The 26,802-nt window shown below is 35.1% G+C and overlaps 2 protein-coding genes across 2 annotated transcripts in view; both read left to right on the plus strand.

Moving 5' to 3' along the window:
- Positions 1–26,802, plus strand: part of LOC112043087 (ATP synthase subunit O, mitochondrial) — a 385,841-nt gene that overhangs the window by 169,507 nt on the left and 189,532 nt on the right. The window lies entirely within an intron of this gene.
- Positions 10,018–26,802, plus strand: part of LOC112043092 (D-beta-hydroxybutyrate dehydrogenase, mitochondrial) — a 71,184-nt gene continuing 54,399 nt past the window's right edge. The window contains exon 1 of the mRNA XM_052884918.1: positions 10,018–10,151. The gene's annotated coding sequence lies outside the window, so the exon portion shown is untranslated. The remainder of the gene's footprint in view (positions 10,152–26,802) is intronic.

The raw sequence follows: 26,802 nt of genomic DNA on the forward strand, positions 1-26,802 counted from the left end.
TCGCACACCAAAATCGTTTGCCATTATAAATTAAACTGATAGTTTAGGTTCGGTTCTGTGCTTGTTGTAATTTTCCAAAGTAGTTTTTTTTTAATAGAAAACCATCCAATACCTTACCGACCAGTGCGATTTATAAATACAAACGTTTAATATTAAGAGTGTGCAATATGTAATTTGGTGGTTACAAATGGTTCTGGATCGCAGATTCTGGAAAAGTTAGGAGCCTGATATTTGGGTAAATGATATTTCAAAGTGTTAGCTTCGTTATGGCTATACAAAATACACAATTTGTAAAACTTTTCTCGATAATTTATTTTTTTGAAAAATACTTGTTTTGCTCACATTTTGCTTTCAATCTCAGGAAAAGCAAACTTTTTTTCTTAAATTTTTGTTTTGTATAGAAAATTAGGTATATACCTTGAACACGACCATTTTGTTTTTCGTTATGTTGTTTAATTTACTTGCAATTAGGTAAAAATGGTTTTGGCGCTCACGTCATAAAATTTGCGTCGCGCGTCAATCGCTCCGTGCTTTTCACTCACGTAAAAGTCATAATTCGGCGTCTCGTTTGCGCTTTGAATTTTATCCATATCGTACCGACGCGCTGCGCGCTCTTAATATTAACAAGTCAAACTATTCAAACATTCAGTTTTACATAACAACATTCGCATACAAAGGTAAGAGCATAGAAATAGGAGTGAAAATTATTTTGGCCGTCGGGCGGCTGGCAGCCTTTCAATCGGCGAGCGCACTCGAGTTCGATCGCAGCTAGCGACACACTTACAACCCAAAAATACTTTGCGCTTGTGAAATGATGACCGCTGGAATTTTATATATCCACAATGTGCCTCGGAGATGAACAACTGTTGCCAATTGCTTACGTTCGCGTTGCGTTTATTGTTTGCATTTCGTTTACGTGTCTTATGGGGTATACTGTAGCGAAAATACTATTCCGACCTCGTTGGCGCATCGGTTCTCAACCTCTCGAAACTCGGGCCATTAGAGTTAAGTATGTCCTCAATTTTCGAACGGAAACTTGGATTTATTTAGTGAAACGTTTTCAGGCTTTGTCGAATTATCTTTGTAGAAGTATCTAATCAATGGTTATGTTTGTGTCTAGTTTTCAGCCCTACCCTCTAGATGTTGATCGATTTTTTTGACTACTGTAAAATATGAGTGTCATAACGATTTCATCATTATCAACTCATATTCGTCTCACTGCTGAGTTCGGGTCTCCTCTCAGAATGAGAGGGGTTAGGCCAATAGTCCACTACGCTGGCCCAATGCGGATTGGTAGACTTCACACACGCAGAGAATTAAGAAAATTATTTGGTATGCAGGTCTCCTCACGATATTTTTCCTTCAATGTTTGAGACACGTGATATTTAATTTCTTAAAATGCGCACAACCGAAAAGTTTGAGGTGCATGCCTCGGACCGGATTCGAACCCACACCCTCCGGAATCGGAGGCAGAGATATGCACTGGGCTAGAACGGCTCTAACGATTTAAACAATGGCAACTTTGAACCAAAGAAATCCGAAGCACACACATAATATTTTGTTTAAAAAATTGTTTTAATATTAACCAGTTGTACTTTTCTGGTAATATTTCATTACATAAAACCCAAGAATTTATTTTGCAAACGTCAATTCAATTACCAACATCGTCTTTATAGCTTCAGAGTGAATCTTTATTATATTGAAACAGCTGTGTTCTCTCATCTCGATTATAGTGCATTCACGTCCACGATTTGTTAAAGAACCAATACGTAGTATAATTTAATATCCAATATCTCTTACCCGTAATTCAGACTACACCGCACCTGCGTCTACACATGCAAAATAATAGAAAATTTACCAGCCTCGGCCTTGCGAAACTTTACATAACAAGATATATTATATTTGTTATTTTTTTTAGTAAAATCTTCAACAATGTAACACAGGATTTTCTTTACTTAAGTGCTTAGGATAAGTGCTTTATTATAAAATCCGGTGGACCGAGGATATCAAGCGGGTTGCAGGGATCCGCTAGATGCTGACGGCTCGAGACCGTTGTGATTGGAGGTCCATGCAAGAGGCCTATGTCCAGCAGTGGACGTCCATCGGCTGGTAATGATAATGAATATTATATAGAAGCGTCTTCGAACTATATGCTCCGCCCATTGCCTTTTTATAGTATTACTAAAGAGCGATAGCCCAGTGGATATGACCTCTGCCTCCGATTCCGGAGGGTGTGGGTTCGAATCCGGTTCGGGGTATGCACCTCCAACTTTTCAGTTGTGAAGAAGAAATTAAATATCACGTTTCTCAATCGGTGAAGGAAAACATCGTGAGGAGACCTGCATAAAAAAAAATTATCTTCATTCTCTGCGTCTGTGAAGTCTGCCAATGTCATTGGGCCAGCGTGGTGGACTATTGGTCTAACCCCTCTCATTATGAGAGGGGACTCGAGCTCAGCAGTGAGCCCAATATGGGTTGATGACGACGACTAAAGATTTAAATCACAAAGAAAATTATTTTGCAATTTTATATATTATATTAAGGAAGGTAAAAAGTTAAAAGGAAAAAAACTCACGATAAACTTAATGAATTTCATATTTCATATTTAGTAAATTTTCTCTCCAATTTTAATACTTTTAACATCTGCGTGTTTACTCAATAAATTCCACGATTAAGCGAAGTACCATAAAGTCAATTGACTGCTGTATATTCTACATTATCTTCGTCGTCAGTGAGCATTAAAAATATTTCACCCTCCGTTTATTTTTGCGCTTCTACCGAGAATGCAAAACGTAAACATTCTTGTGTTTTCTTTAAATCAATAATACGTAGGATGTTTTGTATTTTTGTATTAATGTAAGTGCTAGTGTAGCATGTTATATTTGCATTTTATCTCCACAGTGAGCTTTTTTCTTCCTAGAAATTTGCCGTGAAAATTCTCCGAGACTTGGAGAGCACGTCTCAAACCCACGAGCTTGAGGGCGCCCAGACTGATACACTCAGGCTAAAACAACATTCTGGCCCTATAAGCCGAGCTCCAAGTCTCAGAGAAGACGTCCTTAGAGAGTCGTTCCGCCCACATCTTCTGCTTCTGCCTTCGGGCCCCATCAGGCGATGCTTCTGCGCTCGTCCAAATTTCATTCATTAATTCCGAGTCGAATAAGATATCTATACTAATATTATAAAGAGGTAAAGTTTGTGAGGTTGTTGTATTATCTGGATCTACTAAACCAATTATGAAAATTCTTTTACCGATAGAAGGCCACCGTTTTTGCAAGTATCGTAGGCTATATTATATAACGGGAATTACGCGAGTGAAACCGCAAGGCTAGTACATATTTTTCCTTTTTTTATTGAGAAAGAATACAATAAAGAACTTAAGCCAACTTATCCTAATAACTATACAAATCATGCCCACGTGGAATGGTGGCAAGAATACTGGCTGCATTTCCGCGCTGGACAGCCAGACTGATCCTTTGCGCAAAAAATGAGCCAGCCCTTCTGTCACCAGTCGAGGCAACTAGCCGCGGTGAAATGATTCGGTAAAATTTTTGGCACTGCGGCTGCATGGCCCAAGGGTCTCCACGGCAAAAGATACAAATATGTAAATTTCTGTCAGAAAGGCATTCTTGAGCCACTTACCGGTTTCAGCTTTTGCGGCGGTCTTGATTCTGTCTCCCTGATATACACGGTGATTTTCAAATCAAATATATTATTTTTTCTCAGAAAACTCAACTTTTTCAACCAAGTCAAATGCAAACCTATTACTGGTTATATCGATACATGCATTTAAAGGAGTTCTTAATATATTGTTAAAATAGCATTTATGTCAGAGTACTTTAACGACATTTAATTTGCCAAGTTATATGTAGCACCTGCGACTTTGTACAATTGTAGCCATTTGCATTTCCCATTACGTTTGTTTCCGCACTGAAAAATACTAATTTGTTCATTCGCTTTATATTAAAGGTATTTAAATTGAACACTCATTAATTTGTGCACCACATTTTCGTAAATGATATAAATATGTAGTATCGAACAATTATTGTGTCTCTTTTAATCCAAAAATATAACCGCACACTTTCGAGTTCGTAAGTAAGAATTCGTATATCTGTATGTGTGTTATCCAATCACGCAAAATCGAATTCTGGAAAACGGTTTATTTCTGTGTGTTTTGTAAAATCATTTTTTATTTTCTCGTATGAAAACAAGTTTGGAGCCCTCGTAACTTTAATTTTAAGTTTTCGAATAATTATTATCACCATTATCTTAAGTTTAATATTATTTACCTGACGTTTCGAAAGAGCTCGTAAACTAAGTATATTTGAAATAAATTAATTTTGACTTTAACTTGGACTTTGCACCGCGTTTTACCACCGTAGATTTGAATCCTGTGACGGTATCTAGATTATAATAATCGATCTCAGTACCAAAGTTCGTCCAAGTATAATCTGCCCCGATTGAGTACAAAACATCCACACATTGATTACCAAGACAGCTTATTAAAAACTTGTTTTTCAGTACAAATTTAAAATACTTTTATGTCAAATATACTTTGGCTTAGGCACTTTTCGGCACATCTATCAATTGTACGAGTATTTATGATAAAACACTCACTGATAACTTTGCTTTCTATAGGCAAAAAGAATTTTCAAAATCAGTTTAGTTGGTCGAGTACTCACGCGTCTCCTTGATATCCGCATAAACAAACTTTATTCATAATTTGTATTTCAAAATTTAACACTAACAACAATTACATAAATTAATATAATAATCAATAATTACCAATAAAAAAAATACTACATCTTATTTCTTTAGTTTTTGTGAACAGTTTTTAAAATATATAAAAACTTAAGACGCCATTTTTCTTGAATAATATTGAAAGTTACTGATGCGACGCTTCGTGTGGTAATGTGGGACTAATGTAAAATCTTCGTGTGGGACTCGAGAATGTATTTGTTTTTGAATTTTGTATTTGTGACGGATACGACACCGTCGTGTTCCGTGCGCTCCATCTGCCTATTATTGATTAATCTGTGATTAATAGTAATGATTGGAGTCAATTATATTAACATAAATTGAATACGTGCCTGTTACGTTGGTCTGCTTGCTTGCATAATTATTTCGATTCAATAGATACTAAATTAGTCTAACTAGAAATCGTGCTGAAACATTTGAAATTACAATAACGAGGGCTTTCAGTTAGACAAACTGAAAATTGTATCTTGTTTTATTCTTTACTTTAATCAGGTGGTTGTAAGTAATGATGCAGTCTAAAAGTGGAATTCATAGATGTTGTAGGGGCACCCCCAGGCGATCATTCAGCCGCTGAGTGTCAAATTTAACCTCTATTTGTTTGAGAATTTTACATTCAGCGGGTGAATGATTCCCTGGGGGTGCCCCTACAACGTCTATGAATTCCACTGTAAGATGAAACTGCGAGGGGGTAACTTATTAGGAGTAGGATAATTCGGTAGGTAATCCTACTAATATTATAAACGCGAAAGTTTGTATGGATATATGTTTGGACGTTTGTTTGGATGTTCGTTTAGATGTTGGTTTGGATGTTTGTCATTCTTTAACGCCGCTACTACTGAAGCAATTTGGCTGAAATTCATGCAAAAAATCCATGGATTCTCGAGATTTGCGAAAACCTGATGATTTTGATGGTATGAATGTTTGTTACTTTTTCACGCTTCGGATGAAGAACCGAATCACCTGAAATTTGAAGCAGAGATAGATTATAGTCTGGATTAACACATAGGCTACTTTTTATCCCGGAAAAACCCATGGTTCCCGGAGGATTTGTAAAAAACTGAATTTCACGCGGACGAAGTCGCACGCGTCCGCTGGTGTATTAGTGTATCGTAATTAAGAAAGTGTTTATATTTTGTTAGCAAGTTTTAAGAAAACAATTTATGTTATAGTAAGACTGACTGAGTGGTACGTGGAACACATCCCGGCTTTAGACAGGTATTAACACACTGATCCGCGCTCTACTTACTTGAATATTTTATAAAATATTCAGACGGTATGTACTTGTATCTACTCTTGGATACATTATTTCTGAAATGGCACGAATTTACTCAATCTTATTACTTTACTAGCTGACGCCGCGCGGTTTCACCCGCGTGGTTCCCGTTCCCGTAGGAATACGGGGATAATATATAGCCTATAGCCTTCCTTGATAAATAGGCTATCTAAAACTGAAAGAATTTTTCAAATCGGACCCGTAGTTCCTGAAATTAGAACGTTCAATCAAACTAACAAACAAACTCTTCAGCTTTATAGTATTAGTATAGATTTTGACCTCCGTGGTGCAGTGGTATACGCGGTGGTTTTCAAGGCGGAATCGATTGATGTTTTCTTAAATGGTTCCCAGGTCTGGCTGGTGGGAGGCTTCGGCTAGTGACCACCCTACCGGCAAAGACGTACCGCCAACCGATTTAGCGTTCCAGTACAATGTCTGAGAGCCGTAATAGCCCAGTGGATATGACCTCTGCCTCCGATTTCGGAGGGTGTGGGTTCGAATCCGGTCCAGGGCATACACTTCCAACTTTTCAGTTGTGTTTATTTTAAGAAATTAAATATCACATGTCTAAAACGGTGAAGGAAAAACATCATGAGGAAACCTCCATACCAGAGAATTTTCTTAATTCTCAGCTTGTGTGAAGTCTGCCAATCCGCATTGGGCCAGCGTGGTGGACTATTGGCCTAACCCCTCTCATTCTGAGAGGAGACTCGAGCTCAGCAGTGAGCCGAATATGGGTTGATAATGATGATGACAATGTGTGTCCTCATTTACCATCAGGTGAGATTGTAGTCAAAGGCTAACTTGTAATGAATAAAAAAAAAGGAAAGGTAAAGGTGAATTCGAAACTCTCACTTGCAAGTTATACAAAACATCGCTACAGAACCCAGGACCTCGTGATTCGAAGTCACATAGACCAGCCACTGAAACCACTATAAGTGTTATGCATATATTTTGCATATACCTACACGCTGGAGCGCGCGGTGATATGACCGTATAATACACATATAAATCGTCAGCTTACCTCCCTAAAGTTATATGAAATGCAAATGCAAATTAAGCCTTTACAGGAATTCACTGTGGCACAGATAACTGTTGCAAGATTGACTTAATTCAAATGTGCATTAATAAACTTTATATTTATAACTTTTAAATATGTAAGAGTAAGTCTAGGATGCATTTAAAAAAATCAAATATCACAAATGTCTCAAACGGTGAAGGAAAACATCATGAGGAAACTTGCACATCAGATAATTTTCTTAATTCTCTACGTGTGTAAAGTCTGCCAATCCGCATTGGGCCAGCGTGGTGAACTATTGGCCATTCATTCATTCTGAGAGGAGACTCGAGCTCAGCAGTGAGCCAAATATGGGTTAATAATTATGAAGTCTAGGATTACACTAGAATACAGTATACGGTCATGAGTATTTTGACGTGAAAAAACCCACGACGAAAGACGATAATATAATTTAAAACCCCCGAATGGATGAGAGTATCCGTCAGGGCTTATACTTATCTAACAATTAATCATAAATTGCATAAACAGATATTTACTGCAGCGCCCCCGTGTCACCATAACACCTAGCTAAGAACATGCACTAATTAAGCTTGAACCTATCACTGACTACTGCATCAAAAACGGACTTGTAGTTTTGTAGATACACACATCTTCTCGCACCCCAAACTGAACTCTCCGTACTAGAAAGAAAGAAAGAAAAGAAAGAAAGAAAAATGCGTTTATTTCGAAATTATGCCACACATCACAATATCTCCAGTACACCAGGACATCCAGGACAATACCCTGCGATGTGTGGCATTACTCAGAATACTACGTACCGTCGTGAGTATACAGAAACGTGCAGAATAGTGCCGTGTGAATTTAGCCTAACTTAAGCTATAATTTCTAAATCTAAGGTATAAAAACCATGCTACCCCCAAAGCCATAGTTTTCCCTCCTACCTGCGACTTAGTTAGGTTTCACCCACTTAGACCCCGTAAGAATACGGGGACAAATATAGATAACAAAATAAACAGTAAATAACGAAACTTCCTAATGGGAAAATAATTTTCATAATTGATTCAGTAGATCCAGAGATTTCCCCCTACAATACTACAAGCTTTACCTCTTTATAATATTGGCATAAATTTCACTGACATCTTAACAACTGAGATAAATAAAATTGCAATAAAAAGAAGTATGGATGGTAATAACTAGTAGCAAATTTTAAAATTACATCTTTACCTATACTTTCTGATGAGCCACAATTTGTGAACTCATCTAGTAATTATTACAACAATGAAAAAATGGTCACTTAAAACTTTATTAATGAGTAAATGAATGCACTTAAAACTTCTCGTTCAAAGAAATTTCAATATTATTGTTTTGACGTCAATGAATTTTGCTTTATGAAACCAAACGATAGATTTTGTTTTTCTTGAATTTTCTTCAGCAAAGGCTACATTGTTATTTATTGTATACAACAACAGCAAACTTGAACTGTTGCAATAAATTTTAAATAGACGATCTATAATTTCAATGGGCAATATTTTAAAATTTGCATTATGAGATCGTAAATATTTTTTTATTAAAGTGCTGGAAAAAGCTTGAGGTTGTATTTTAAGAAAACATATTTTAATATTGAAATAAGAAATATTGTGTTTAATAGAATGATGATAATTCGCTTGCATATTAGTCGATACCTATGAATTGATAGATCAAAGATATGTACATACGAAATTACCCATATTAAACGCTTCAATTATTCTAATGGTACCTTTTGAAAAATTATATTTTACTATTTTTAGAATGCTATTATTATTTTAAATATAATATCTACTCGTATACCTACCAACTGCTTAATAGCTCCCCCATTACAGGAGCAGACTCAAATTAAAGAGGCCTGGGTTGTATTCCTCGAGCCTTCAACGTTCTTTTCGCATAATTAAAGGGGATAGAGATGTTTGAAAGACATGACTTTTAATTTCGATCGCTTTATAGCTATCGTACTACAACCACAGAATACATATGCTACGACACAGGTTTTACTCGTATTTTCGATAAATCGGTATTTATTTTACAATAGGTATTTTCGACTTTTTATAGCATACTGGCATAGGCCTACTCTATTCTAAAAGAAAATTCAAAAATTCAAAATTCATTTATTTCAAGTAGGCTCAGTTTACAATCACTTTTGATACGTCAATTGCCTATTTGTAAAGATTCTACCACTAGTTCGGACGGCAGTTTCTGCTGAGAGGAAACTCGACAGTTGCTCTTTTCAAAAAAAATCATACAGCATTATAATTTACAATTGATGACAACAATAGGAAATATGTAGCTTAGACCTATCACGCCACTCAAAAGAATAGGAAATATGTAGCTTTGACCCATCACGCTGCTCAAAGGCGAGTCGGCGTGCTGGTATTACGTTTGATATTGTAACTACCGCTGCCAGAATAGGTCTCCATGATAATGGTATGGGAATTATGTAATAGAGAGGGTCCCATGGGATACTACTGAAAATATCTTTGACACGAGAAGTAAACCTAATAAATGAGGTAATGATTCTACCAGTGGATCAAGGAGACAAATGAATTAATTTCCATTACGATATCACCTTTCCTCAGCACTTTGGGACCTTGGGATGAAAACAACCCAACGCGGTGATAATTGACGCCTAATTCATTTATCTTTCGCTTCGTAGTACGTGCGTATTAATTAATTAATTATAATTAAACAATATTCATTTACGTACGAAGTTCGTACGTAAATGAATATTGTTTTCAAGTTTCTATAATATCCCCACTGTAATACGGCAACCACAAAACCGATGAAACTTAATTATTCCTCGCACAAAGAGAAATGCGAGCTTAATTTAAGATGAATTCAGCATAATAAATTAAAGAATGAGTTTTACATTTATAATCCGTCCAAAAATGTGGAGTAATAAATAATATTGTGTATACGTGTTAAAAATACAACATCCATCGCGTCTGTTGGCGTATATTCAACTTACACAGTGGCATCCGCGACCGCTCGCGACGCCGGCGCAGGTCTGGAGGGAAATCGGAAAACCATCGGCTATACCACGCCCTACTTTATTTTCACCGTGATAAAAAAGTATGTTAATTTAGTGAATATTTAATTTTAAATACATAATTTTATAGGAAAGTGAAGCTTATAGGATATATTTAAAAAAAAATCAGTGTCTCATTTGAGATATATTTTTTTTTATGTTTTTAATTATATTAAAAAGTAAGTAATGTGCATACAAAATAAAAATAAGAGTGGCAGTGTTGTATGTTGTATAAAGTAAGGTAAGAGGAAATTAGTTTTCTTAACCGTGTGTAAGACGGCAAACCATTAAGTAATTTTTAGCAAACATATAGCAAAAATTGAGTGAGTTGTCATGCCAATTATACAAAAAGTAAATACTTAGATAGATGAAATTGGAAACAAATACGCTGTACGTGGCTTGAATATCAAAATTAATCTCAATTATTTCAAATTATAAATAAAATATTTATATTGTTGAAAAACCTATACATTTCTAACAAAACCTATACTAATCTATACATTTATTTGTTTTGATTAATTGAATAAAATCTACGGAAAGCTCTATTCTCTAGCTATGTCGACAGTAGATACCCATATGATTTAAGCTTAAAGTAATGAGTTTCCATTATTGGCATTAAGGAATCCTACCTGATTTTATTCTTATAGTATATTCAGAGCTTTATATTAGTATAGTATAACCTAAGTTTAGTTTAGTTTAGTTTTAGTATAACCTAGTTACATCATTATAGTATCAACCCTTATAAAATTATTTCAATTGTGTGTGTTGTAGGTATCCTAATATAGTTTTAATAAAAATATCGATATTAGTAATTTCATATGCTAGTGGAAATATTTTAAATCATCAAAGTTATTAATACAATATAAATATTTATAATTTAAATTTAGTATATTTTCTTTTTAATTTTTATGATATGTAGTTATAGATTTTTAAGTACGTAGTTTTAATATTATTATAAAACTTTATAAAATTGAATGAATTAAAAAAGTGAACAAAGTCGTAAAATAAAAAAAAAATATATTTATTTATTATTCTACAAAAAAACATATTTAAATTAAGCCTAAACATAGTGCAACACAAACCACAGTTGGTTTTACTATGCACTGGTCATTATTACATAATACAATATTTAAGAAAAAAAAAAATAAGTGCTAATATTTCTTAATACTTGGATGCAATTGGATTGGTTTTCATCCTCACATAAGGAGTATAAATAATATTAAGAGACGAATATCATAATGAAAATTAGAGATTCATGCATTTTCATTATTCATTTCAACATTCTAACACTCGAACCCAACTGGTTCAGTATTCAGATTCTACTTAGAAGAGTCATTATTTATAAAATTATTACTATATTAAATTACCTAAATCAAAACCAAAGCGATATTCGGGATTTGCCGCTCACCTATAATTTATTTTACCCTGATCGCAATATTCAAAGTCAATATAAAATTCAATATGAATGTTTATTTGTTTTGCCTGTTTTAAAATTGTAGAGATTTATTATTATATATTTCTTGAAATCTAAAATAGGCAGAATAAATAACTATTACATACTTAAACGTGTCTCTAATGCGTACTTGTATATTGAACTGGAAGGGAAAAACAGAGAAATAATAACTGAGTTATTAATTTTTGGCAAAGAACCCCGATTTTATTACATAACATCTTGAATGTTAAACGTATTTGCCAACAGATATTAGCCATGTGCAATTAAATAATGAGCTTATTTTATGCTAATGTAATGCAATGCATATTATGTTTGATGTGCAATTGAGATAATTTAACCTATTTATTTTCGTACTGAACGCAAGATTTACTCCACCAATTCGAACAAGGTGAAATCCGCTCTAAAATATGACCCTGAGCATGATCAAATCGATCATGCTCAGGGTTTACAATATTTAGGTCAATTAAGATTTTATGTAGATCATTGGAATGGACATGTGAAAGATAAAAAATCTCCAATGATACTGATTTATATTATCTGTTCAATCGACTTTACATTTCAAAAGTGTTTGTAATTGGACGTAAATAAACGAGTTTTGAATTTTGACTACAATAACCAAATAACGAAAATTTCTTTTGTACTGTACACTTTATTTTAGCTGGCATTAAGTAGGTATACCTACATCAAATATAATAGGAATGTGAAAATTAGAAAAAACGTGTGAACAAAATATTTTTAGTGATCCTATAAATTATTAATGTAACCAATTATTTACTATTAATTTTTTGAATTATATAATTATACTTAAACTAAAATTGACAATAAATAATAATATATAATTTAAAATTTTTAAATCTTTGAATTTACAGAATATTAAATTTTATGTAGACTTAATATTGTTGCGTAGTCTATTGGAAATGTATTTTAGAAAGTTTGTAAAAGAAGAATTCTCTATTAATTAAAATATTAATCTCCCAATACCTAATAATTTAGCTGTAAGCAATAATATAAACTTTAAGGAATACGTGGAAGGTTTGAAAAGAAACCGAGAATAGAATTAAACTAACATCGATATATCTGAGTATGTTCATCGGACTACGTTTCACTATAAAATAAATAGGACGCGTTGGAATTGCATTGATATTTTTGGCCTACGACCTTGTGGTGGGTTTTGTTACTCTCATAAGAACCGATCGTAAATTATAATCGCTACTGTGGAATTTTTATAAGTGTGATAGATAATATTATATAGCTTTGTGGTACAGTAGCTCTATTAAAAACTATAATAAAAAAAAAATATTAAAAGTAAGCTTATAGAAAAGTCGTATTATAGTGTCAATGATTACGTAAACGACAAAATTGCTTGGAAATGAAATGTATTTATTACATGACAGGCTACTTATATACCTATTGTTAAATGGTGATAAACTAAAAAAGGATAAACCTGGCTCAGTTTGTTGTGGGCTCTACTTGGACCAAGGCTCGTTTGGAACCCTCGTAACTTTAATTTTAAGTTTTCCAATAATTATTATCACCATTATCTTAAGTTTAATATTATTACCTTACGTTTCGAAAGAGCTTGTAAACTAAACTTATTTGAAATAAATGAATTTTGACTTTGACTTTTAAACAATGAATGTGTTCACTATACGTGCAAAACTCGAGAACTGCTGGACTAATTCAGTATTTTTTTCTCAAATATTCTTTAAAGTTCGAGGAAGAAGCGTTCGAGTGAGAAAAGTTGGAAAAATTGCCAAGCAATTGTATTCGTAAATGCCCACTTTTGTGAATAATTAAAGTACCTATAATAATTGATATAATGATTGACTTACGCTCAGCTAAATGAGATGATGAAAATGTTTACTTTTTGAATGAAAGTTGAGCAAAACTTGCGCCAAAAAGTTGAAAATTTGTTCAGGATTACGTATAAAAATTCATAAAGAGATTTTATACCACTTCGTAGTATTTACATGACTTTTAAGTTTGCATACAATTTGCACGTTATGTTTTTCAAATACATTACATTAGATACCTACGTGTACCTATATATTTATTTTTATCATAGACCAAAAGTTTTTGGAATCTTGGAAAGCTTGAACTTCTAAGCTTCAACGAAGGATTGCTCGACAGAGATCGAACATATTACATTCTCTTTCCACAACATAGAGTGTGGGTAACTTTAAAGTCACTTCAATAAATTCTCTTAAAACATAATATCTATATAAAAAAGCTAATCTTGCTTTTTTTATCTTGGGAATGAGATTTTGACCCTTAGCTTATTATTAATACATATTACAAGCCGACATCCCGCGGTTTCACCTGCGTAGTTACCGTTCCCGTAAGTTTATGGTATAAAATAAGTAATACCCAATGATACCTATTCGCATAACGGGGCCTTTTTAGTGTTAAAAGATTTTTCAAAATTGGTACAGTAGATAGATCCAGAGATCACCACACCACAATACCACAAAGTTTACCTCATAATATTAATATAGATACGCGTAGTAGCTCCACAGATAAGGCTAAGCTTAAGGTTTGACTGCCTCTGTGGCGCAGTGGTATGCGCGGTGCATTTACAAGACGGAGGTCCTGGGTTCCAACCACCCACGGCTCGGCAAGATCTGGCTAGTAGAAGATTTCGGCCGTGGCTAGGCAACGACGTACCGCCAAGCGATTTAGCGTTCCGGTACGATGTATAGAAACCGAAATGGTAAATTACCATCAGGTGAGATTGCAGTCAAGGGCTAAAAAAAGGTGAGGTACTTAAATCCCTAAGCATCACGACCCACCCTGTATCGGGCGAAGTTCATGTCGTAACCACTCTTTAGTGCAGGCTTTTTGGTTAGGGTTAAAAGACATTGCTGACTGATTCTGTGGAAAAAACCACTTCCAAAATATCAAACAAAGCTCGTTTCTCTTGTATTCATAAATGTGCCAACAGCAAAATTTCCATGGAAACGAAGTTTTTCCTTTTCAGTATAGCAAACGTGTTCAATAGAAACAAGCTAAAAAGTCGTAACCAATTTTTATGGGTTCCACGACAATTGCATTGTAAATTACATAAAGAACAGAATAATGAAAAGTTAAAACAATAAATAAAGTCCGAGACATAAAAACAAAGACTCTTTTCTACCCGTCGACACTCCGTATTGTAGACGAGTGGAAAGGTGTCTTTGTAGTAAACGTAATGAGATTTGAAGTGTTGTAACTCTTCTGCTGGTATTTTCCTGTTTCATGGTATTCATGCGGCTATGTTTATTTTTTTTTAATTACGTCATCGGTCCAGGTTAGCCTATGTTTCTGATATAATTTCGAATGACGAGTTCAGCTTTGACTCCAGGATCGGGCTATGAATTTCGCCTTTATAGTTTCGTCATATCCGTCTGTCCGCCCGTCCGTCCGCGGCGGTTTAGCGCAGAAACTATTACAACTAGAAAGCTGTAAGTTAGCATGATTATCTATGTAAATAAAAGAAAGTCGGGTTTATTACAACACTTATAACTCGAGATCTGCTGGACTGATTTTCATGGTTTTTGATTTGTTGGATTTCTCTACGCCAAGAATAGCAGAATATGTCATGTATAACAATGAAAACTCGACTAATAAATAATTATGAAAGATGAGTAATTTTCCATGTCCATCCTGTCAAATACATAAAATGATTGACATTTATACGTGCATACAAAAATACTGACAAATGATTAACATTTACGCTTGCGTTCATAAATTTATTGTGTAAATTAAACTTTCTATTACCGAAAGCAATTTTTAAGATTTACTCTAAAGGTTAACGAATTCGTAAATGTCTTTTTATGTTGTCTATGATTTTTCCAAGATAAATAATTTACATACGTATAAAAATCAATACCACTTTTCGTTGTTATTTTAGAACAGGCTTATCTATTCAGACCAAATGTTTAAGCTTTGTTTGAACTATTTAGTAGATGGCTTATGTAAAGTTTGCACAAAACCGGCTGTCATTTATTACATTTTTTGTAACAAATGAATTCAGAAGTAGGGTATGGTAGGGTTAGGGTTGGGTAGGGTGTTGGTAGAGTAGGGGTAGGGTAGGATAGGGTGGGTGTAGGGTAGGGGTAGGGTAGGGGTATGGTTAGGTTAGGATAGGGTGGGTGTAGGGTAGGAGTAGGGTAGGGGTAGAGTAGGTGTAGGTTAGTATAGGGTAGGTATAGGGAAGAAGTGCACATTAGTCAAAGCGTAGCTTGACCGGGTCGGCTAGTGTAGTTAGTTTATTTCGTAGTGTGGGGTATCCTTGGATAGGTAATTAATTATAAGATATGTGGGGTCTTTTTCCAATCTTTTTGATTTAGGGATCCGTTTGTAAAATATTAAGAGCTAATTTTTGTTAGAGTCAAGTGTCCCCACACTCTACCGGGTAAACAGTTATTTATACAGGATACAGGATACGTGAAAAATTCACAAAAGTAGAATACATAATGAAATTACAAGGAAACTTAAAAAACGTATTTTGAAATCGTAAATTGAGGATGAATTTTTTATCGTCTATCCCATGGTGTGTGGGTAAGGTTATCGGTATTGTTTTAGTTTAGTTTAGTTTTAGTTAAACTTAATCTACGGAACCCTCAGAATACAGAAAACCACCAGAAGCCACGTTTAGATGTCATTCTATAGTGCGCAGTGTGTCCAAAAATTGTACACAACAGCCTGCACTCGTCGCAATTCTCACCCGCGTAATGTTGCTAGTACATGAGGCTGTTAAATTTTTCCCTATTTTGTGGTAAAAATTTATAATGTTAAAAGGAAAACAATAAGTGTACAGTTCATCACATTAAATGTTAACTTGTATGGTAAATAATAAAAACAGTGGGACCGGTTTTCTAGTGATTGCTAAGAGTCAGCAAGAAAATGAACTCTAAAAAATTTAAGACAAGGACAAATAAATAATAGATATAATAAGACGGTTATTATAAAACTTATCAACTAACAAACTAAAGAAATACATATTTACAATAATAATTTTATATATTCCATATAATTATATTATATTATTATTATAAATATGTATTTCAATCGTGTGCACAGTCATTATTATCTCGTCTTATTTCTCTAATTTTTATGTCTCTTAAAATTCAAGTATAAATAAGGCCATTGAATTGGTTTAATATCTTTTAAGAATGTGTTTTGAAGATAAAAATATTTTATTTAATCCTCTTGCTCAAACAAACAAGCAAACAAGTAGGTACACAAACAAACAAAAGACCAAACAAGCACACGAAAACAAACAAATGTGCAAACAAACACACAAACAGACAAGAACGAACGAACTTATTATAATATAGCACGCCATTGTTATTTGTAAAATTTTAAAGCTTTAAGATTATTTTACACTTTCTTTATCTGCGCTGATTACCACAATTTTATTTCAACTTAATTGCCGGAACCTATGCCTACCTATTTAGTTGATTAATATTTTACATAAATAATAAATCCTTGAATTGAAATTAAAAGTAGGGAAAATCAAAAAAATTACATTGGCAACACTTACAAAATGAAGTCATCGGTTTCTATGACAACTAAATTCACGTAAAAATTATTCATTATTTTAACATAAGAATATTTATTTGTGCTACTTACACGTGAAATGTGATCCTATTCAGTTTCTTTTTTCTACCAACGGCATTTTTACACGAAGGAATAGCACAAGACGGCTTAATTTAATTAAATTTGTCACCTGTATAGCACGTCAAACAACACGACAAACACAGAGTGAGTAATCGTAAAATGTGTAGTTTAAATGGCTTCACTTCTTTGCGCTATCACTCCTTCTGGTGGTTTTCTGTATTCTGAGACGGAACCCTACAGCTGCATATAAGCTGTTAATGGTGATGATGCTCAAATGGTCACGGGTGCATAAAAATACATCTTATTATATCTAAAAATTATACTAGATAATTATAATTACAAAAAAGGATCGATAAAATTAATAAACACAAGTGCGACCAAAGTCGAAGGAAACTTTGTACTATTAGGTATATATTCTGTGGCGACACTCGGTATTTTTAAACTATCTGTTGTCAGCGACTTAGTCGGCGTAAACTTTTTCCCTCGATTCAATCCGGATGAAGTTGGGAACGGCGACCATTATATAACTAACTACAAGTATGAATGAAGCTATTTTTAAGTTTTCAGAAATTTGTCATTGAATAAGTAATCCTGTTAGCTCGATTTCAACCTTGGACAAAATAACTATGACAAAAAATGTTTGACTTTCACTAATGTATATAAGAAAATGTAAAATGAAAGGTTTATTTTGAAAACGATATTCCACGTCATGTCATAATATTTTAACTCACAGCTGTCACCGTAGACACAGAAAGAAGTAGACAACTGATTGGCGTACGCTTGTAAATCAAAATCTAATAACTTTAACATTATTTTGACATCACAACACTAGCAAACCGAATCATTTTCAACCGACGAAAAACGGAGAGGAGCTTATAATTTCGACGCGTATATATTTTTTTATGTATGAACACGCGTAACTAAGGTTTGGCACCTTCTTCAAAGTGATCAGTTGGTAGAAAATATTACATTATTATTTTTCGCTTCTTTGTTTCGTGGGTACGTTTATGTTTAGAGTCGGTAGTATGTTTTTCTTAAATAATTATTTCATTTATGGAAAGTCCTTCATGTATAGAGTGACTTTACAGAGTTACAAATCATAAAAAAAAATACAAAATATAATGTAATTCAAGAATTTTTAAAATTCAAAGTGGGTAAATATGGGTTGAAAGTCAACATTGTCCACACGGACGAAATCGCGGGAGTCTGTTACTAGTTAAATAGATTTACTGAGCAATTTTTTTTGCAATTCTTAGGTACAAGTAATTATTTCATTTTAAGTTTTACTAACCTGCGGCGCTCTGCAAAACTATTATAAAATGTTAATTTACCGTTTCGAGGAGAAAAAAATATAAAGAATTTAAGCTTAGCTTTATGCAATATAGCATTTACCTACGCTTTTGTACGCTATAAAACTTTCTTAATTTAATTTAACTACATTTTATTAAAAGAGCTATTAACTACAATTGCGCAGTAGTACTCGTTTTGTTAGTTATTAGACTAATTTACAGTTAACGATCTAGTGCCCGTGACTTTATTTGCTATTATCCAAATCCCGCAGTTTCACGTGTGGGAATACGGGAATAAAATATAGTAGTTGTAGTAAATAGTAAATGTTACTCCCGGATAATGTAGCTTTCATTTCCTCTTTGCTTTATAATATTAGAATAGACCATAGACTAGCGGACGCCTGCGACTTCATCTACGTGAAATTTAATTTAATCAAATCCCGCTGGAACCATGGCTTTTTTCGGGATAAAGAGTAGCCTATATGTAGCTTAATAACTTTCCGCATCAACCATTTAAATCGGATCAGCCGTTTCAAAGATTATCCCGGACAAACAGTCTGACAGGCAAAAAGTTTCCTCAAAAAGGCTCTATTGTGTTTTAGTATCATTTAGTAACTAAAAGCACTTTAGATATCGTGCTTTTTATATAACATATACTTTAATTTCATTTATTTATACAAAGTGTTGCGGCGTATTTCCCATAACTTCAATATGTTGACAACTCCACATTATAGGAGCCGAACTGCATAACTAATTTTTTTAAACTAAAAATAACTTCTTATGTTTTCATACAAAGTAATTCAAATAATTCCGACTATCCATGTAACACAGGCCTTTATCTATCCCTGCATTTTAAAATACGCCATTGTAGTGGTAAGACTGTTGATATAGGCGAGGAAATGCAACTCACTCCACACTTCACTAGTAGGTAAGCTAGTACTTGATATTTATCAATGAATAAAACTTATTAGGCTTCAACGTGTCAATCAGAAGCGTGAACTTTTGCAGACCGTCAAGACGAGAAAAGTCGCGTATCTAGGGCATGTGCTACGACACGAGAGATACGAGCTTCTACAGATCATCTTGATGGGAAAGGTTGCTGGTGGAAGAGGCGTTGGTCGCAGAAAGAATTATTGGCTGAGAAACATCAGAGTGGACTGGGATCGCGAGCGCCGCACAATTATTTCGCCTCGCGAAGGATAGAGACGAGTTCAAGAAACTGACTGCCAACCTTGGGGCACCCTAAGAAGGAGAAGAAGAAGAAGTTTGGCTAAGTCATACTATAAGGAAGAGGATAATTTAAGATCTATTTACAAAAGAAATATTTTTACTCCAAAAATTTTAGAACACATGTTCCTTAGACATTTCAAATTTGGTTTACTTAAAGAATAACCCTAGAGTTATGGGAAATGCCCCCGAGCACCCTGTAGAAGTAACAGTAGTTATATAACTATTTCTAGTATCAAACTTTTCTATATTCATGTTTCATCAATCAATTGTGATGATCTTATATATCCCTAAACTTGAGAAGAGATTGATACATTAGTTTGATGGATATACAAACTTTTATCCCTTATTTTACCACCCTCAAGTTTTTATTAAACAATGTCTTCCTTCAGGGTTCTGTAAAATTCATTAAATTGAAAAACCAGCTAAACGCGTCTCAGCACAGGCAGGTCACGTCACCTAGCGATTTAGAATAATGATTTTGGTTGGTCGACTACAACTTTTATTAATTAGCTGTGAAAGTTGTTTTTATTTCATTACTAATTCTGTGAATTTTTTACATAAACATTCTTTAACTGGCAGAGGCGGTGACATTTGAGTCTAAAAAACATTAGCACTTTAAAGCTTAATAATTCACAAACAGATTCCTACGAGTAGGTGTATTGAAAAAAGATATTCATACCCACAAAGTTTTAAAAACCTATATCCAATAACATCCCACGCTATGTATAAAACAAGTAAAAAAATTCGTTTCCACTTCACATGCGGAACCCAAAAAAATATTTATCTTGATTTTATTGTTTACTAGCAGATGGCCGCGACTTCGACCGCGTGAAAATCGATGTACACTTTATTATTTATCTATTCGCATGTTTTATATATAATAAATAGTCCACTAATCATTTTACAAAAATAGAACTCCAAACATGAATGGCCGAAGGCCGCGTGTTTTATATGCTTGGATAAAATGCCGAGCCAAAGCCACGGTTGGAGGCCCTATCACAATCCCCACGCGTTTTATGTACTTAGGTAAAATACCCAGCCGAAGTCACGGTCGGAGGCGTTACCACAAACGTATCTTTAAGTACGCGTTAAAAAAAAAAGTTAATTATTCATATTCTGGACTGAAATTTTAAACAACCCATTGACAATATATTTATTGATTTAATTAATTTAATGTAATAAAACTTTTCTTCAAGTAAACAGGCGCTCGGGTCGCACGGAAATGGCCGTACTCCCTGTCGTGATAAAACTGGTTACCAGGATAAAACTATACCACTGATTTTGAAATAAAATACATCTTTATGTAGGTTAGAGTATAGGCAATAATAACTATAAACACATACCGCAAACGGTGTATAACACTTACACTTACGCGTGTTAAAGTTTATCACTGCGATAAAATAATCGCTTGGCGTTACATCTTTGCCGGTAGGGTGGATAACTAGCCGAAGCCTCCCAGCCAGACCTAGACGAATTATGAAAACCTTAATCGGCCCAGCCGGGAATCGAACCCAGGACCTCCGTCTTATAAATCCACCGCGTATTGACAACATGTCTGGCTTTAGTTTTATTAGTCAGTAGTTGCTTGCCGTACTTACCAATAGCATGCACTAACAACTTTTTTAAAATTACTAGCCCGCTTTGTTAGCTTGAAATTGAATTTATTATAAACTAGATGAAGACCCGGCTTCGCTCGGGTAAAATTTCACTCCATAATACACACATAAATAGTAACATGGACTTTTCCGGGATAAAAAGTAGCCAATATTTTGCTCAATAACGCTCAATAAAGTTCCTTATAAAAGATTAGCACGGAAAAACAGGCAGACATAGAAAAATTTAAAAAAAGCTTGATTGAATTTTAGTATCGTGTAAAAACTACAAGCACTTGAGAAAATTACAGATTTCTTGAAACCACAGACAGACACTTCAATTTTATTTATATTGGTGAAGTTCTGGTCCACACAAGCTCTCGCTCTATGACGTGTATTTGAATGTTAACATTGGCATCGATAACGATCTCTGCGCGTATTCCAGCGTCGTATTCCACAAGAATGACGCGGCATCGCCCACGAGATGTCTATCAAGACTTATATTAATCTGGCTGACATCGTTTTAGGTCGCTTGAACGTGGCCCACATTAAAAATAAACGTGTCCAGGTCCGGCGAGTAGAGCGTTTACAACGAGCCGCGACATTTAAAACGGGTGCACTTTCTATTTGCGATGCCGCAGCTGCCGCATCCTATCGACCTGGCTCTCCAGTCACGCGTTTGAGCTCAACGTGTACCCAGTGGCATGCACTAACTAGGGTACTAACAGTGAGCAAAAATAGCAATGTCATTAAAAAAAAAACCTTTGTACTTGGACGGTTGAGAGCGTAGACTGTAGACCCTTACATTTTTTTTTTTTTTTATTTTTTACAAGTTAGCCCTTGACCACAATCTCACTTGATGGTAAGTGATGATGCAGTCTAAGATGGAAGCGGGCTAACTTGTTAGGAGGAGGATGAAAATCCACACCCCTTTCGGTTTCTACACGGCATCGTACCGGAACGCTAAATCGCTTGGCGGTACGTCTTTGCCGGTAGGGTGGTAACTAGCCACGGCCGAAGCCTCCCACCAGCCAGACCTGGACAAATTAAGAAAATCTCAATCTGCCCAGCCGGGGATCGAACCCAGGACCTCCGTTTTGTAAATCCAACGCGCATACCACTGCGCCACGGGGGCCGTCAAAAAACATCCTCTCTACTAAAGTTACTACCTCTCTCTGACATAGTCCAAAGTTGATAGTTGCCATTGCTTACCTGTAGAAAAGACTAAAAAGATTTCAGCTTTGCTAAAATAAGGAAGATCTGACTATTACAGGAATTTCTACTTATTCTATAAAAAACACTGACAGCTCTATCTACTGCGTGATTTTGTATTCAGATATATCTATCTAACTGATAGATATATGTGAATACAAAATCACACAGTACATGTCGCACCCAATTTTCTTTTCCCATTAATATTAAAACAAAATTACCTAAATAAATGTTTGCACAACAAATAAAACTAGCTTGCTGAAGTACAGTTGTCAAGAAAGGTTAATGTGACAAGTTTAGCTTTTTGCTTCTAAAAATATTTCAAAAAGATCACGGAAAAGTGTTTTCCGTTGAAATATTGTGAATATTTACATACACTTTTCCTAAAGTGAAATAGAAACTGTACAAGACTTTTTACTTCACTTAGTTACTCGTATTATTCTTATTAGTAAAATCTTGTTATTCAAACTTCCGTTATTGAAAACTAACACCAAGATAACTCGAGTAAAACCCGTGGTTTTTCCCGCGTAATTCCCATTTCCGTTAGATTACGGGGTTAAAATATAGCCTGTTTGACTCCCTGATAGTGGTTTTTTTTTTTACAAGTTAGCCCTTGACTACAATATCATCTGATGGTAAATGATGATGCAATCTAAGATGGAAGCGTGAAAAATTGTTAGAAGGAGTATGAAAATCCACACCCCTTACAGTTTCTACACGGCATCGTACTAGAACGCTAAATCGCTTGGCTGTATTTGTCGGTAGGGTGGTAACTAACCACGGCCTAAGCCTCTCACCAGCTAGACTTGGAGCAATTAAGAAAACCTCAATGGGTCTAGCTGGGATTCGAACCCAGGACCTTCGTCACATCATTGCTACAAAGGCCGTCAAGTGTATCTTTCTATTGATGAAAAATTTTGCAAATCAGTACAGTAATATCAGATCCAATAATGCAAATAAACAAACAATCAAATCTTTTCTCTTTATAATATTAGTACCTAACTATGTGTAAGCTCTATATGTAATAATAATAATATGCCCCCGACCGACTTTTCGGTCACGCCGGCTAATCTCATGGCGAGATTAACCATGTACGCAGGAGATATTATAGTGCACAAGTGTATGCGCAAGCACAGGTGCACTCTCTCTTCCCTCGCTCTCGAAATCCGATGGGACGGCAAACCGACACGACCGGTGAGAGATCAGGCGCAGGACCGACGGGTTTACGTGCTCTCCGAGGCACGGGGGTGTACTAACACCGCCAACTTCTCAACTCCAGGCTGCTATTAAGATTTTTCTTGTAAGAAAAATCCCAATATCCTATTACGTTTTTGTTGGCCTGACTCGGGATTCGAACCCTGGACCTCATTGTCCGTAGCTGAACCAGCTAACCACGGGACCAATAAGGCAGTTGAGTTCGAATAATGCAAATAAACAAACAATCAAATCTTTCCTCTTTATAATATTAGTACCTACAGTGCAAGCTCATTACGTACTCGTATATTGAATAACAAAAGCTCCATTGCAATTACTGTCAAATTTAACGTTGTCGAGGCATCTTCTGAGGAAGCTCTCTCTGAATGAAATACCTTTACCCTTTACCTTATCTGTCTGGACGGCGTTGCCACGTGGAATCTTCCTTTACCTACTGGTGAAAAATAGCAAAGTAAAAATTATTCATCTAACTTTTAGTTGAGTTCAGTTCATCTAAATAATTTTTTTCTCAATTCAGTGTTATCTAAATTAATATCATAATTATGTTTGTTTATAATTTTATTTTCGTTGTTGGAGTAGAAGGTTAGCTCGGTATGGACATGCAATGCGACTTCAAAAACATACTGACTAAACTAAGAAGCGAAAAAAAATATCATACTAAGTTCTATATATCATATTATGTACTAACTGATGATCAGTTTAAAGGCGGTGCTAGCCCGATGATGTATTTTGCTTTGCCTTGCGTTGTAAATTGCCTTAGTTTGATTTATTTTTATAATTTTTTAATAATATTTTGTATTATTAAGATATAAAAAGGAGAAATAATTACTATAATAAAACTTTAATATATAAATACGAAGGGTACAACATCTACATTTGACGTACAAAGATGAAAGGCAGGGAGGTAGTTTACAGTCAGTAGAACATCTGCTAAGAACGGATTTTGTCGGGCCGGATTAAGGAGGTCTAAGGGCGGCCGAAGTCGTAGGCGTCCGCAAATCATTACCTAACATGGCGATTAGATTAGAAAAGTGCTTGTGGGAGGCTTCGGCCGTGGCTAGTTACCACCCTACCGGCAAAAGACGTACCGCCAAGCGATTTAGCGTTCCGGTACGATGCCGTGTAGAAACCGAAAGGGGTGTGGATTTTCATCCTCCTCCTTGACAAGTTAGCCCGCTTCCATCTTAGACTGCATCATCACTTACCATCAGGTGAGATTGTAGTCAAGGGCTAACTTGTAAAGAATAAAAAAAAAGTGCTTGTGAACTAAGCCTACTGGATATAAATGAATTTTGACTTCGACTTATAGGTACGTAGCCATCTAATGTGTGTAGGTAAGAACTCCGTGGTAAATCTGTAGGGATTCGTTAGTTCACGTTAAAATATGGCGGGTAAACTCGGTAACGCTGTTACTCCATTACAGTTTGTTTGCTTCACACTGTGTGGCCGGTGATTGCCGCTTAATTTATTCAGTTTTGCATTTCTCTCGCGTTGTGTGCATTTTATGAAATTAAATATCACGTGTTGCAAACGGTGAAATAAACCATCGTGAAGAATCCTGCATACCTGAGAATTTTTATTTTTATTTTATTTATTTATAATAAGTTTATTGCACAAAAAAGAAAATAACATAAGAACACATAAATTTTTAGGCAAAAGGCGACCTTATCACTAATAGTGATCTCTTCCAGGCAACCTAAACATAAATAATCTAAATATCCTGTGAGATGGGAAATTGCAATACAATAAATTATAAGTAATATTCACGAAATAATAATAACTAATATAATAAATAAATAAAAACACTATAATTTTATTAACTTTTTTTTTATTCTTTACTACAATCTCACCTGATGGTAAGTGATGATGCAATCTAAGATGGAATCGGGCTAACTTTTTAGGAGGAGGATGAAATCCACTCTCCTTTCGGTTTCTACACGACGTCGTACCGGATTGCTAAATCGCTTGGCGTCTTTGTCGGTAGGGTGGTAACTAGCCACGGCCAAAGCCTCGAACCCAGGATCTCCGTCTTGTAAGTCCACTCCGCATACCACTGCGCCACGGAGGCCGAAAAACTCTCTACGTGTGTAAAGTCTGTCAATCGGCATTGACCCAGCGCAGCGTGGTGGACTATTAGCCTAACCCCTTGCATTCTGAGAGGAGACTGTGCTCAACAGTGGGCCGGATATGGCTGCCTCCTTGGTCCAGCGGTTCATGAGTACGGATCAGGACGTTCTGGGTTCGAGTCCTGGGTCGAACATGAAATGATAATTAAAACAGCTTAAAGAAACGGAAAGATTTTCTTAATCACAAGGATAACGAAAGTTGTACTTGAACGAATTACATAAATAAATAACAAGGCCAGTCGGACATTTTACATCGCAAACGTTTCGAAAATTTAAAAATGTATGGGAATGACATTTGTTATCGACAGGTAACGTGATCATGTTATCGATCGGATCTGTCATTCCCATACAATATTTTTAATTTTCGTTTATAGAAAGAGAATCGACGTGTCAAATGGCTACAAGCCCTGTACTGAAGTAGGAATTTTCCATGCTTACCTAGTTAAGCACTCTGTGAACACTGGCTGTCGCTGTTTTATACTCCAAAGCAACTCATCATTATCGACCCACATTCTGCTCATTACTGAGCACGAGTCTCCTCTCAGAATGAGAGGGGTTAGGCCAAATAGATGGCTTACGATAGAGGATCACGATGTTTTCCTTCACCGTTTGTGACACGTGATATTTAGTTTTTTAAAATGCACATAATTGAAAAGTTGGAGGTGCATGCATGAAAGCGCCTATTAAACGCAATTTTATCTGTTTGTACACTTCACTACATCAAAAGCTTAACAATCTTCCGAAAGTAGAAACATTTAGTTAATCAAAATTTTACTGTAGACCTTGATCATTGATGAGAAATTAATAGGTACCTAAGTGTATATTCAGCTACCTACTTACTCTAAAATGTTTAATCGGAGATGATTAAAGTCACGGATATCCTGTTGAAGCGATGTTAGAAATGATAAAACGAAGAGTAGGTATTAATATCTACTGGATTGTAATGTACCTAGTCTATTAGTATTAAACTAAACATA

This window comes from Bicyclus anynana, chromosome 13 (genome assembly GCF_947172395.1).
Source record: "Bicyclus anynana chromosome 13, ilBicAnyn1.1, whole genome shotgun sequence".
In the NCBI taxonomy this organism is placed as follows: domain Eukaryota; kingdom Metazoa; phylum Arthropoda; class Insecta; order Lepidoptera; family Nymphalidae; genus Bicyclus; species Bicyclus anynana.